Source organism: Lissotriton vulgaris, chromosome 5 (genome assembly GCF_964263255.1).
Source record: "Lissotriton vulgaris chromosome 5, aLisVul1.2, whole genome shotgun sequence".
NCBI lineage: Eukaryota > Metazoa > Chordata > Amphibia > Caudata > Salamandridae > Lissotriton > Lissotriton vulgaris.
Genome location: NC_141693.1, coordinates 1,343,545,789 through 1,343,559,989, shown reverse-complemented (window position 1 = coordinate 1,343,559,989; position 14,201 = coordinate 1,343,545,789). Strand labels below are relative to the sequence as shown.

The window sequence follows — 14,201 nt, the reverse complement described above, 5'->3', positions numbered from 1 at the left end:
ATAATGCACTTAAGAGTATATGGTATGCGTTATCATGGAACAGCTATTAGGACTTGGTTCCGCAAGCTGCAAACGGGCTCAGCTCATGCCTGAGCACCATCTCACACGATTCCAAGCACTCTGCCTTCAGGATTGTCAAGGCCTGCCATAGGAGTGACTGATAGGAATCTTGTGCGTCCATTTTTAGGGTTAGATATAGGTATACTATATCTAAAGCAAAGGGTGATTACACCACCTTGCCCCAGTTGTCGTGCAGCCAGTTGTGTCAGATTTAGATGGCCATCCAGGGGTGGCATAATACATGCTTCAGCCCCTGGTAGGCCCTGAGTACACCTATGCCCTGAGTTACAGGGTCTGATAAGGTGGCCCAGTACCAATTGGAAATGTACCTAAGGTACATGGAATCCATTTTAGAGAGAGAGCAGTAGGCCCGGGGTCCTGATTGGCAGGGTCCCAGGCCAACTAAGTCGGAAAACCAGCAAAACACCAGGAAAAAAAAGTTGGGGGCAACCATAGTCAGGTATCCACCTTCCTACACAACCCCCCCCCCCCCCCCAAACAGAAGGAGATAAGGCTATCCTTGACCAGGTAAGCCTATATTGCCTGAGTGGCCATATGAGGTGGTACCTGCTCTGGCATGGTTACCCCCTATATCATGGTCCACTAAGCAACCCCTCACCCAAAGGGTATCTGAGGGTCTCCACCATAGGGAATCACTACCTGTGGTGTGCTTTGGCAAAGTAAAAGGCTGTTGTGGGAATGGAGTACTGAAGTGAGACTCCACTACTGTTGGGCTCAACTTCCTCCAATCACTATCCACCATGTGTGCCTTTCTTTCCAGTACTGAGTTGCTATGAGCTCTCAGGGTCAGCCTCTGGCTACCTAAAGCTGGAGGCTGAGTCCCTCTGTTTGGCTTACTGGAGGGACAGGTCAGGTTTGGGGTTTTTAGGCCCCATGTTTGGCTGTGCCCAGCAGTGTCCAGCTGTGGGAGTTCCCTAACTAAGTTTAAGGGGGATCCCTCAGGAGTGTGTTTTATTTTCACTTGGCTAGGACTGCTAGCTTCAGTGATCCTAATCTGCTGATTGGGGATTTTTGGACAGGGGGCCCTTTGGGGTCCACCGCTGGCCTTCCTGACCTCTACAGCCCTGGGCTGATGGAGCCAGGGTAGAGAGGGGCAGGTTACCTGCTCCAGACTGGGTCCCACCTGGGAAGGGTCCACTGCCATCAGGGGCTCTGCCAGGCTAGGCCTGGCTACTTCTGGGGCAGCTCCTTCACCAGGGGTAGAGTCAGTTCCCTGAGGAGGCTGGCTCTCACCTAGTGTCTGGGAGGGGGAAGACTTTTCTTCCTCCTCAATGCTCTCAGTTTGAGTGGAGTGGTCCATTGTTTCAGGCTTCACAACACTATTATCTGTTTGAGTTTGAGCTGTGGCCATCACAACTCCACCAACCTTTTCAGGACGGGACTCAGTTTGGGTTTGTGCTGTGATCATCACAGCCTTGCCAACCTGTTCAGGAAAGGCATCTTTCTGGGATAGGGCTGTGACTGGCACAGCCCTCCTGATCTGTTCAGGGAGGACATCTTGGACTGGGGCTTTGGCTATCACTGCCCCACTAACCTTACCATGGAGGTTTACCATTTTAAAATGGGTTTCTTGCTCTACCTCAGCCCAGGCTGAGGTCTCTAAATCATTCCCCATTAGGCAATCTACAGGTAAGTTTGGTGACACTGCCACTCTCATGTGACCAGTGACACCTCCCCAGCTGAGATTTACCACTGCTATGGGATGATCTCTTTGCACTCCATCAATGTTCACTACCTGGTATGTGGCACCAGGCATAAGTTGCCTTGAGGGGACTAGGCTCTCAGCCACCATGGTGATGCTATCCCCTGTGTCTCTGTAGGCCTCAACTTTTGAACCATTGATGAGGGGCTCCTGTCTGTACCTGCCCAAAGTGTTGGGACAGGCTGTGAAGTTGGCAAACCCCATGCCAGTCTCACAGGCAAGAGTATCTAAGTCAGGGGACCTGGTTAGGCCAGAGTCCCCAGGCACTCCCAAAGAAAATGCACCCAGATTCTTGGGGGCACTCCCAACACCTGGGGGATTACTACTAGTAGTAACAGGAGGCTGGGAAGCTTTATTTGGGGGTATGTTCTCCTTATTGTTGTTGGCCTTGGGACAACTGTTGTCACTTTTGTAATGGCCTACCTGTTTGCAGGTATGACAATAAGGTTTCTTTTGGGTTTTGGGAGAAGTTTGGGACCCACCCTTTTCAGAGGAATTTTGGGGCCCTGTGGTTTGATCAGAAGATTTATTCCCACCCTTCTCTTGAGGCTTGGTTGATTCCTTCTTTTGGTCACCACCCTGGTTCTTAGGCCTGACCCTGGTTCTGACCCATTTGTCTGCCCTCTTACCCAATTCTTGTGGAGAGGTCAGATCAGAGTCTACCAGGTGTTGGTGTAATAACTGGTTCTGACAATTACTTAACCTCTTCGCCGCTAATGACAAGGGTAACTCGTCATGAACTTTCCATTCATTTCAATGGAAAATTAATGTAAAGTGGCATCAGTGCCTTAGCAGTAAAGGGGTTAAGATTTGCTCTCTCATAATTAGATTGTACAATCCTTTAAAATCAGTAACCTTACTTCCCAGTAGCCAGCCTTCAAAAGCCTTAGTGGCACAATCAACAAAGTCAGTCCAATCCTGAGACTGAGTTTTCTGGGTGTCTCTGAACATCAACCTGTACTGTTCAGTGGTTAAACCAAACCTATCAACCAGTGTATTCTTCAGGACTTGGTAATTGTTAGCATCCTCAGCTCTAGTAGTGAGGAGCTTATCTCTACATTAGCCTTCAAAGGAGAGCCACAAGATAGCTGCCCACTGACTCTGGGGGACACACTGTACAGTGCAGGCCCTCTCCAAAGCAGTCTTCCATTTGTGGATGTCATCCCCTTGTTTAAAGGGGGGCACTATCTTACTCAGGTGTCTAGTGTCTAAACTCCTGTCTTTTTCTCTTGGGAGAATGCTGCCACCAGTGGAATCTAGTCCACTTAACTTTTGCTCTCTAGCAAAGGCAAGTCTCTCTTTGGCCAGGGCAAGTTCTTCCCTTTCAATCCTCAGATTGACTTCCCTCACTTTGGCTTCATACACTCTCCTCTGAGGGGATGTCATCCCTCTGTAAGAAGAGGCCTGAGAGCCATTGGTTTGAATGGATCTGTTAGAGCCTCTGGATAGAGACCTAACTCGTCCGTTCCCAATGTTAAGCTGGCCTGAGAGGGGCCCCAGGGGTCTCCTAGTACCATTCTCATGCCTGCTTAAGTTGTCCCTAGTTAGCTGGCTAACTACTTCTGGACCTTTGTCTGCCTCGTCCTCAGATGGCTCTAGATCCTCATCCTCCTTTTCACCTTCTGCAGAGAGATGGATAAGGTCAGGGTCACCTGTGGTTCCCTCTAGGGGAGGCATTGTCCCATCTGGATTAGAAGGGTCTGGGTTACCAGCCCTCCTGGCATCATAAGTCTCTAAGAGACCAATCAGGAATGGGATTGTAGGGTTAGAACCCTGTTTTAGCTTCCTGGAGGTACACACTTGTCTCATCTCCTGGAAGCTAAGAGCAGCATATCTGGAAGTGACGTGTGGAGGGTCCACTGACACAAGGGGAGACTCAGAGTTTCCTCCTTTGTCTGACATGCTGTTTCTAGTGTGGTGTAAGTGATGCACCTACCTACACTATTTGTTTGCCTACTGATCCCTTGCTAAGAGTTGTAGCCAAGGTGTGCTAAGCCTTGAGGAGCTACAACAGCTGGTTCAGTAGAACTCAGAGTATTCTAAGCTAAATTATATGTACCTTGAGTACTTATGTGATCTTTCACAAGATATTCTTAGGATACGCGTGGTAAAACAACAGCAAGCTCAAATCCCAACCGCTGCTCACCAATGTGAGAAGTTGGCCTGATATATAATGTTCACTATTCTAGTGAGCACTTTGTATCAGTCCAAACAACCCTTATGGTGATTGGTTGTAAGTCAACCTTATAGATCAGCTATCCTAGTAGCGTGGATACAAGCAGTCTTCGGGCTAAACTCTAGAGGGCGTGTTAAGCCAGCTGTTATACCATCACATATACCCCTTGAACACCAAGTGAAAGGACACCACACAAGTGTTATGAAAATAAACAGTATATTTATTTAGATCACAACAGCCCTGTACTCTTTATGAGGACAGGGTACTAAGCACACAACAAAACTCTTACGAAAATACTTTAAGTTGCACAATTTACACAAATGCCCGAGGGGCACGAAAAACCATATACTATGGAAGTGGAATGCGAAATTACTAGCAGGTAAGTACTGTACTAATAGGCTTTGGAATCGCTAGGACTACGTTACTGAACCTTCTGATTACTAGTAGGAGGCCTAGGGGACTCGGGTGCAGAGTGTGCACTCTCACGTGGGATGCGGGACAAAGTCTATGGGAGCTAGTAAAGGTAAAGTTAGTGTTCTCGGGCGAACCCGATAAGGTAGGTTGAAAACGAAAGTGGATCTGGACCCTTGGATAGTGAGGCTATGCTGGGGCACCGAAATGCCGAAGTTACCTAGCCCAGGGGCTGCAGCTGCATAGGTCTGAAAAGACGTCGGGAATCCTCGTTGACGAACCAGGAGCCTGAAGAAAGAAGTTGCTGGCAGGCGACCAGTGAAGGTTGTTCGAGTGATCCAAGCCTGGATCGAAGATGGATGACACCTGAAAGCAGAGGGGACCAAGTTCTTAATCACTAGCCAGTGATTGTGTGGGCACCAGGATGGCACCGGGCGAAGTCACCTCGACCAGGTGAGTGGGCGACGCTGGGCTCTGCAGTCTCACGGACCAGGAGGCGTTGTCGGTGACCAGGATGGAGGTGCGAGCTTTCCCACAATGGTTGATGCTGTCGACGTCGGTGGACCCAAGATTGGGGCAACAAGTCTTGGCAAATTCAAGCCCACGCGGTGGACCTAAAATGTCCAGAGGGTCCGGGGTGCTCCTCCTTTTGGAAGGGAGCAAGGGCCAGTCTGAAGCAACCAGACCAGTAGAGTTGTCGTCATTGATCGTCGTCGGGGAGGCCACAAGCCAACGGGCTAGTAGCCAGACAACGCGGTGAGCAGCCAAAAAGCAGAATGGCCCCACGCAGATCGTGGAGATGCTGGGGGGCTGGACTTCGGTGCTGGAGCTGCTCAGGGTCGGGGCTTCTCGGACCCCAAAGCACTCACCAGAGGATCCCTCGGCGGTCGTGCTGGATAGAAGTCGTGCAGTTCTGATGATGGCCGGTCCCTCGAGGTCTCGTCACATCTACGGTTCTCAGCTTAGCTGTAGAGGTAGGTAGAGGTCAGAGGTGCCAGGGAAGCCGGGTCTCGTCGAGCTGGTCAGTCTGATTTCTGAGGAAGGACGTGCAGCAAACCGCAGAGTTCTTAGATGGTGCCTGCGGGTGCAGGGTGACTACTCCTTAGCCACAAGGGAGAAATCTTGAGAAGAGTCGAGAGTTCCTTTCGTAGAAAGTAGTTTCTTGATTCAAAGATGATCTAATTTGGAAGGGTCCCCGCTCCTGCCTTTATCCTTAAAGAAAGGGGTGGGTACGCGACTAGGTCCTGCCCTAGGGGTGGGACCAGGAAGGGGGGTGGTTACACCCCTCTTCCATGCCGGGCTTTCCCCAGGCCAGGGGCTGGTGTGCCCCTGGAACTGGTTCTAGCCGGCAGATGCGTAGTGAGCACCGGGGTGCCACTTACAGTCACCTTCCTGTAAAGCCCTGCCTACCCAGGATACACAAAACCCTGTCTGGGATGGTGCTAGCACTGCCCCTGACAGGAAACCCTTTGTCCAAGCTCTCCTCGCTGGAAGGACTCCCAGCAGCAGGAGGTCAGATTCGTGTCTGTGGTTGCAGCATCCATTTTGTGGAGCTGAGGCTTCAGTTAACTTTAACCGGGGTTCACAGTTACATACATGTCGTGTCCCTCTAGAAGGGTGGAATGCTAACCCCGTCGCCAGAATTGGCGAGGGGTTAGTATTCCAATTCGTATGACACCTTACTCGACATGTTTTGATAAAGCGATACCAGAGATAGCATTTAACCGCGAGGATTATAATGCACTTAAGAGTATATGGTATGCGTTATCATGGAACAGCTATTAGGACTTGGTTCCGCAAGCTGCAAACGGGCTCAGCTCATGCCTGAGCACCATCTCACACGATTCCAAGCACTCTGCCTTCAGGATTGTCAAGGCCTGCCATAGGAGTGACTGATAGGAATCTGTGTGTCCATTTTTAGGGTTAGATATAGGTATACTATATCTAAAGCAAAGGGTGATTATACCACCTTGCCCCAGCTGTCGTGCAGCCAGTTGTGTCAGATTTAGATGGCCATCCAGGGGTGGCATAATACATGCTTGAGCCCCTGGTAGGCCCTGAGTACACCTATGCCCTGAGTTACAGGGTCTGATAAGGTGGCCCAGTACCAATTGGAAATGTACCTAAGGTACATGGAATCCATTTTAGAGAGAGAGCAGTAGGCCCGGGGTCCTGATTGGCAGGGTCCCAGGCCAACTAAGTCGGAAAACCAGCAAAACACCAGGAAAAAAATGTTGGGGGCAACCATAGTCAGGTATCCACCTTCTTACACTTGTTATAAATAAATATCTGTTTATTTTCATAACAACTTGTGTGGTGTCCTTTCACTTGGTGTTCAAGGGGTATATGTGATGGTATAACAGCTGGCTTAACACGCCCTCTAGAGTTTAGCCTAAAGACTGCTCTTGTCCATGCTACTAGGATAGCTGGTCTATAAGGTTGACTTACAACCAATCATCAATAAGGGTTGTTTGGACTGATACATAGTGATCACTAGAATAGTGAGCACTGCATATCAGGCCAACTTCTCACAGTCATGAACTGTGTTTCCTTATTGTGAATTTCCCTGAATGACAGAAGAATGAAGAATTGATATTTCCTATGTACTTGTGTATTGACCATTCATATTTTGAAGTATTTAGATAACAGAAACGTAATAAGTATTCATAGTGTTTCATTATTAATGAAAACTAGACATTATGTATATTGTGACTACTTTTGCTAGACAGGCTTTTCCATCATTGTAGGTCCTCATTAGGGCAATATCATCCATCTCTTATTATCGATCGCTATTAGCTCTAACAAAGATCTAGGGGAGGACCTTAGGTGTTTCAGTGATTATTGAGTTTCCAGGGACACAACTCTTAGATGTAATAAAAAGATCTGAAAGAGACACGTTAGTGATAGATTCCTTACCTTAGAATATCCCCAGATGTCAGACTGGATCCGGAAATTTGGGCGTAGCAATACCCCTGCGCGTCGGTAGGCGTCGTCCGCGGCTCTGCGTCCGTCGGCGTCGTTAGCGCCGGAATGATGTCGTCGGAGTACTTAGACGCCGCCCATGCGCGCTGACGTCAGTTCTTCTTTTTTCCGCGCCAGCAAACACAGATCCGGAGAAGCTCTACCCCTAGTCATTTTTTGACTGAACTTTTTGATCTTTTTGATAATTTCTTTCCTCGAGTCTTCGACTCTATCGGTGCCGGTAGGGATGCCCGGGTTCAAACCCTGTTTGAAGTGCGACCGACTGATGTCGGTTACGGACCCCCATCGCCGGTGCCTGTAGTGTTTAGGCTTCGACCACGACGACCGCACCTGCTCCGACTGCCAGGCCCTGACGTCTAAGGCTAGGCGGGAGCGGTCCCGCAAGCGCCTCGAGCTCCGGCAGTCGGCCCCGCGCCGTTCCAGGTCCCGGTCCCGGTCCCACGGGAGGTCGAGGGACCGGTCGCGGGGTCGGAGTCATCGCAGCTCCGGGAGTGGACATCGGTCGTCCGGATCCAAGTCCTCAGGTAAGAGGCATGAGAGTTCGGAGAGACGTCATCGTTCCTCCGTCCCACCCCACACCTTCGGGTCCCTGGGCACGGCGCGACGCCGGAGGAGATCGAGAGGTACCTAATGGCCATGAGGTCCCTCCCTCCTCAGTCAGGTAACGTGACGCCTCCGGGCCCAACAGTCCCGCCTGGAGGCCGTAGCGGGTCGGGTGCTGAGGCCCGACGCCGTTGGGTGCTTCGGCCCGACTCCTTCGGTCCCGGCGCCGCAGGACCTCACCGGATCCGGATCCGGGTCGTCGCCGGTCGACCTCACCGGCGCCGGCCCCCCGGGTGTCGCCCACTGTGGACGCCGTCCCCAATTGTATTGTAATTGTATTGTAAGGGGTGCTTATAGAGCGCACTGACACCATGGGTTTCCTGGCGCTGGTTGGAAGCAGAGGGGACAGGGGGACTAACCAGATTGTGGGCAGAGCCAGGTTTTTAAGGATTTACGAAAGAGAGTCAAAGAATTAGAGGTTTTAAGAGGAAAAGGAAAAGAGTTCCAAAGCTTGGGGGCCAGGTATGCAAATCTCCGGCCTCCAGATCTGCAAAGCTTGTAAGAGGGGACGGTCAAAAAGTGAAGATGAGAGGATCTCAGGTTCCGGGATGGGCAGTAGGGTCTAATGAGAGATTTCAGAAAGGCGGGACAGGGCCCAGCTAACGACTTGAAGATGAGGCAGCCGATCTTAAAGGCCGCCCTTGAGGTGACAGGGAGCCAGTGCAGTTTGGCAAGGAGGGGCCTGGCGGATTGCCACTTCGAGATCCCCAGGGCCAGTCTCGCCGCTTGATTTTGAACAGCTTGCAGTCTAGCCAAAAATGTTTTAGGCAGACCGTGGTCGATCGCGTTCGAAAAATCTAAGCGGGAGAGGACGAGGGCCATGATGACTTGCAGGAGGGCATCAGGTGTAAGGAGGTATGCCACTTTCCTGATCCTGCGCAGCTGGTAGATGCAGGAAGAGACCACCGTCCCCACCTGAGGCCCAAGGGATAGACCGGAGTCAATTGTGACCCCCAGACTCTTCACCGAGGCCACGGGGGTGGGAGAGGGGCCAAGTTCCGCCGGCCAGAAGTGTGGCCCCCAGAAGGTGGCGCTCCTACCGGGAAGGAGGAGCTCCGTCTTACCGGGGTTCAATTTTAGCTGGTTTTGGCCCATCCACTGGAGAATGTGGGACATGACTGCCTGAAAGTTAGGAATAGCAGAAGGGGAGTTGAGAGAGAAGATGAATTGCAGGTCGTCCGCATAGTTGAAAACGGTGACGTTCCACTGCCTCAGAGAAAAAAGAAGGGGTCGAAGATAAAGATTGAAAAGAAGAGGGGATAAGGAGCAACCCTGGGGGACCCCGCAGGGCGAATGCTCCCTGGGAGCCCTGAAAGTGCCCAGGCTGAGGGTCTGAGACCTGCCGGTCAAGAAGGATTTGACCCAGGCCAACGCCAGGCCTTGGATGCCAGCCTGTTCCCTTCGGTCCCACTCTGGCGCCGGAACTGCGCCGCTGGGCGCCGCTTCCGGCGGCCTTTGGAGATTTTTATTTCCACGAGGAGGCCCCGTCTGTTAATCCTGTTTTACAGCAGATGGGTGACGAGGGAGATTGAGAGAGGGTCTGAAGACCTTCTGGCACAGGAGTGCCAGTCTCAACAGGACTGGACATATGAGCTTGGGGAGGCCAGTGGTATTGACACTTCGCCAGACACGGGATTTGTCTCCCCTCCTACCGAGGAGGGGGCTACTTATAGTGTAGTGTTGACGAGGGCGGCCAAGGCCTTAAACCTTGAGCTCCCCGTCGCGGCCGTGAGGACTAACCTCCTCACTGAGGTCCTCAAACCGCAGTCAAGCTCCAGCAAGCCTCTGCTGCCGTTCAATGAGGCCTTGTGTGACGTGTTTGTGGGCACTTGATCCAAGCCCGCCACAGGTCCGCCTGTGGCCAGACGCTACCGCCCGGCCCCGGGCGACTCTTGCTTTTTGTCCACCCATCCCACCCCCGAGAGCCTGGTTATCCAGCCCTCCACTTCCCAGACCGCATTCCCGTCGGCTCCGCCCGATCGGGAATCCAAGAGATATGAACAGTTCGGGAAGAAAGTGTTCTAGTCCCTAAGCTTGGGGCTGCGGTCTGTCAACACCGCCTGTCTTTTTGGCCGCCACACCCACACCCTGTGGGACGCGGTCGCGGACGTGCTGCCACAATGTCCGGAGGAGGTCCAGGCTAAACTCGCCCAAACCCTTGTGGAGGGCCGAGACGCAGCGCGATATTCCATCCGGTGTGGGCTGGATACCACAGACTCACTGGGCAGGGTGATGGCAACGACAGTGGTTGTTCGACGCCACTCCTGGTTGAGGTCTGCCAACTTTTCGGCCGATGTCCAGGCCACACTTTTGGACATGCAGTTCGATGGCCATCGCCTCTTTGGGGACAAGGCAGACCATGCGCTTGAGTGTTTCAAGGACTCCAGGGCTATGGCCAAGTCCTTGGGCCTGTCGGACCAGCACCAGCAAACTTCTGCCTTTCGCTCCTTTCATGGCCAAGGAAGGGGCGTCCCTTCACGTCCTGCCAGCCACGGGCGGCAGACCAACATCCAGCGCAGTGGCAGACGTGGTAACCGGTGGGGCAGTGCCATGGGACATCGGCAAGGGCAGTCCACATCCACCCCTGCAGCATCCGCCTCAAAGCCTTCCTCGGCCACACGCCAGCAATCGGGTGCCTTTCGCTCCTTTCGTGGCAAAGGAAGAGGCGCCCCCACACGTGCTGCCAGCCACGCACCGCAGAATGTTCAACAGCGCGGTGGCGGCCGTGGAAACCGCCGTGGCGGCGGTCGGGGTCAACGGGGAGGCCAGTCCACACCTCCCTCCACAGCACCTGCCTCAAAACCTTCCTAGTCCGAGTTTTCAGGCCCATGTGACGCCTGTGGGGGGCAGGGTTCGCCATCACCTCTCCCACTGGCGCATGTCACGTCAGACAGGTAGGTGCTGCAGATCGTCCGAAGTGGCTACTCCCTCCCCTTCGAGGCGACCCCTCCAGCCATGCCACCGCAATTCCACCGCGTGTCGGGGGATCACTTGCAACTTCTGCAAGACGAAGTCACCGTCCTCTTGGCCAAGGGGGCCATCGAGCGCGTTCCTGGGCCAGAAGTAGGGTGTGGTTGTTACTCCCACTACTTTCTGGTACCCAAGAAGGGCAAAGGTTGCCTACGCCCTATCTTGGACCTACAGAAACGTCAACGGCTTTCTCCGGAAGGAGAAGTTCAAGATGCTGACTTTGGCTCAGGTCTTAGCTGCCCTGGACCCTGGAGACTGGCTGGTACCGTTGGACTTGCAGGACTCTTATTTTCACATCCCCGTCCTGCCGGCCCACCGGCGTTACCTGCGGTTCACGGTAGGCCACGAGCACTTTCAGTTTACCGTGCTCCCCTTCAGCCTTACCAGCGCCCCACGGGTGTTCACGAAGGTGATGGCGGTGGTCACAGCTCATCTGCACAGGTTAGGGGTGTCAGTCTTCCCCTACCTCGACGACTGGTTGTTGAAGGCGGGCTCGCCCCAGACAGTCGTCAGCCACCTCCAGACTACGGCTGACCTCCTGCACTTGCTGGGGTTCTCCATCAACGTGCCGAAGTCGCACCTGTGTCCCTCTCAGAAGCTCCTCTTCATCGGAGCGGTTCTAGACTCGGCGCAGTTTCGGGTTTATCCACCCGAACAGCGGGCTCGGGATATTCAGGCTCTGATTCCGATCTTTCAGCCTTTATCCCGAGTCTCGGTTAGGTTGACGCTGCGGCTTCTGGGGCTGATGGCCTCCTGCATCCTTCTGGTGCATCACACCCGGTGGCGGATGCGGGCTCTGCAGTGGGACCTGAAGTTTCAGTGGGCCCAGCATCAGGGCAACTTGTCCGATCATGTCTTGATCTCGGAGGGCACTGCAAGACAGCTGCAGTGGTGGCTCACGGACCGCGATTGGGTCAGTGGAAGATCCCTCTCCCTACCCCACTCGGAGCACCTGGTTGTGACGGACGCGTCCCTCCAGGGCTGGGGAGGCCACCTGGGAGAGGCGGAGATCTGAGGCCTCTGGTCTCCGGCGGAGTCCCGGCTCCACATCAACCTTTTGGAGCTGCGGGCGATCCGACTAGCACTGAAGGCATTCCTCCCCTCTGTCCGGGGGAGTGTAGTGCAGGTGTTCACGGACAACACCACCGCCATGTGGTACTGCAACAAACAGGGCGGGGTAGGGTCGTGGACCCTATGCCAGGAGGCTCTGCGCCTCTGGCAGTGGCTGGAACATCAGGGCGTGTCTCTGGTGGTTCAACACCTGGCAGGCTCTCTGAATGCCAGGGTGGACAATCTCAGCCGTCGGTGCTTGATGGATCACAAATGGCATCTGAACTCGGACGTGGCGCAAGGCCTCTTTCAGCAATGGGGAGAGCCTTGGTTAGATCTATTCGCCACAGAAGAGAACGCGCAATGTCATCAGTTCTGCGCGTTGGAATTTCCAAGGCGGCACTCGCTCGGAGACGCTTTTCGTCGCGAGGGGAGTTGCGGTCTATTGTACGCCTTTCCGCCTATACCACTTCTGCCCAGAGTGCTGAAGAAGATCAGGCGCGACCGGGCCCAGGTTATTCTTGTGGCTCCAGACTGGGCACGAAGATACTGGTATCCCGAGCTACTCAGCATGTCAGTCGATCCCCCGATTCGTCTGCCTCTTCGGGAGGACCTTCTGTCGCAGCAGCAGGGGACGGTTCTGCACCTGAACCTGTCCAGTCTCCACCTACAAGCTTGGAGATTGAACGGCAGCAGTTGAGGTCATTTGACTTGCCTCCCAAAGTCTGTGATATCATTCTGGCAGCCAGGCGTCCTCCACAAAGTCGGTATACGCCTGCAGGTGGAACAGATTTGTGGCATGGTGCACAGCAAAGGCTGTGGACCCACTCTCTGCACCCCTTTCTGAGGTTCTCCTCTTTCTACTTTCTCTTGCCCAGCAGGGCTCTGCTCTGGGCACTCTCAAGGGGTACCTTTCTGCCCTATCTGCCTTCTTACGGCTACCTGATCAGCCTTCCTTATTCAAGTCACCCATTGTAAATAGATTTTTGAAGGGCATCACGAAGGGAACAGGAGGGAACAGTGGGACTTGAATCTTGTACTTACTTACCTAATGTGTGCTCCCTTTGAGCCGCTCCATAACTGTCCTCTCCGTCTTCTTACTTTGAAGACTGCTTTCCTGGTGGCCATCACCTCTGCCAGGAGGGTGAGTGAGCTCCAGGCTCTTTCTTCTACACCTCCTTTCTTCTCTGTCCATCGGACAAGGTTGTGTTGCGGAGGAGACCCTCTTTTCTGCCCAAGGTTGTCACGGCCTTCCACATCGGGCAGTCCATTACCTTGCCCACCTTCTTTCCGTCACCGCATTCCCTCGAAAGAGGAAGAGAGGCTCCACCTTCTGGACCCAAAACGTGCGCTCTCTTAGTATCCTGATCGCACACGCCAGTTCCGGGTGGATGACCAACTCTTTGTTGGTTACGTGGGCGCTAAGAAGGGAAAGGCGGTGCACAAGAGGACCATCTCGCGGTGGATCATCTTGTGTATCCAGGCATGTTACTCCATGGCCAAAAAGGAGCCCCCTGCTGGATTGCGGGCTCATTCTACTCGAGCCTCGGCGACTACAACTGCCCTGGGCCGAGGAGTGCCCTTGCAGGACATTTGCCAGGCAGCTACGTGGGCCTCGCTGCACACGTTTACAAGGCACTACTGCCTGGACAGCCAAGTCAGGAGGTATGGCTTCTTTGGCCGTTCCGTCCTCCAGGACTTTCTGGTGTGATTATTGGTTCGCAGACCCACCACCGGGGTTGGTATTGCTAGGGTATCTATTCTAAGGTAAGGAATCTATCACTAACGTGTCTCTTTCAGATGCACAAGTTACTACTTGTGTAACGATATATCTGTAAGAGACATTAGTTAGTGATAGATTCCTTACCGACCCACCCATCCTCCCCGTTCTGCGAACCGATATCTAGGGTTAAGTTCATCCCCTTTCAGGGCCCTAGTTTCATGGCACCAGTGTTAGTTCTATCATGGCTTTGCTTATCTGGCGCGGAAAAGCTGTGTATCAGAACTGACGTCAGCGTGCATGGGCGGCGTCTAAGTACTCCGACGACGTCATTCCGGCGCTAACGACGCCGACGACGGACGCAACGCCGCGGACGACGCCTACCGACGCGCAGGGGTATTGCTACGCAAAAATTTCCGGATCCAGTCTGACGCCTGGGGATATTCTAAGGTAAGGAATCTATCACTAACTAATGTCTCTTACAGATATATCGTTACACAAGTAGT

The 14,201-nt window shown here is 53.3% G+C and overlaps 1 protein-coding gene across 1 annotated transcript in view; it reads left to right on the top strand.

Annotated features, from left to right (window-relative positions):
• Nucleotides 1-14,201, top strand: part of SYCP1 (synaptonemal complex protein 1) — a 5,090,281-nt gene that overhangs the window by 1,558,137 nt on the left and 3,517,943 nt on the right. The gene's annotated exons all lie outside the window — the stretch shown is intronic.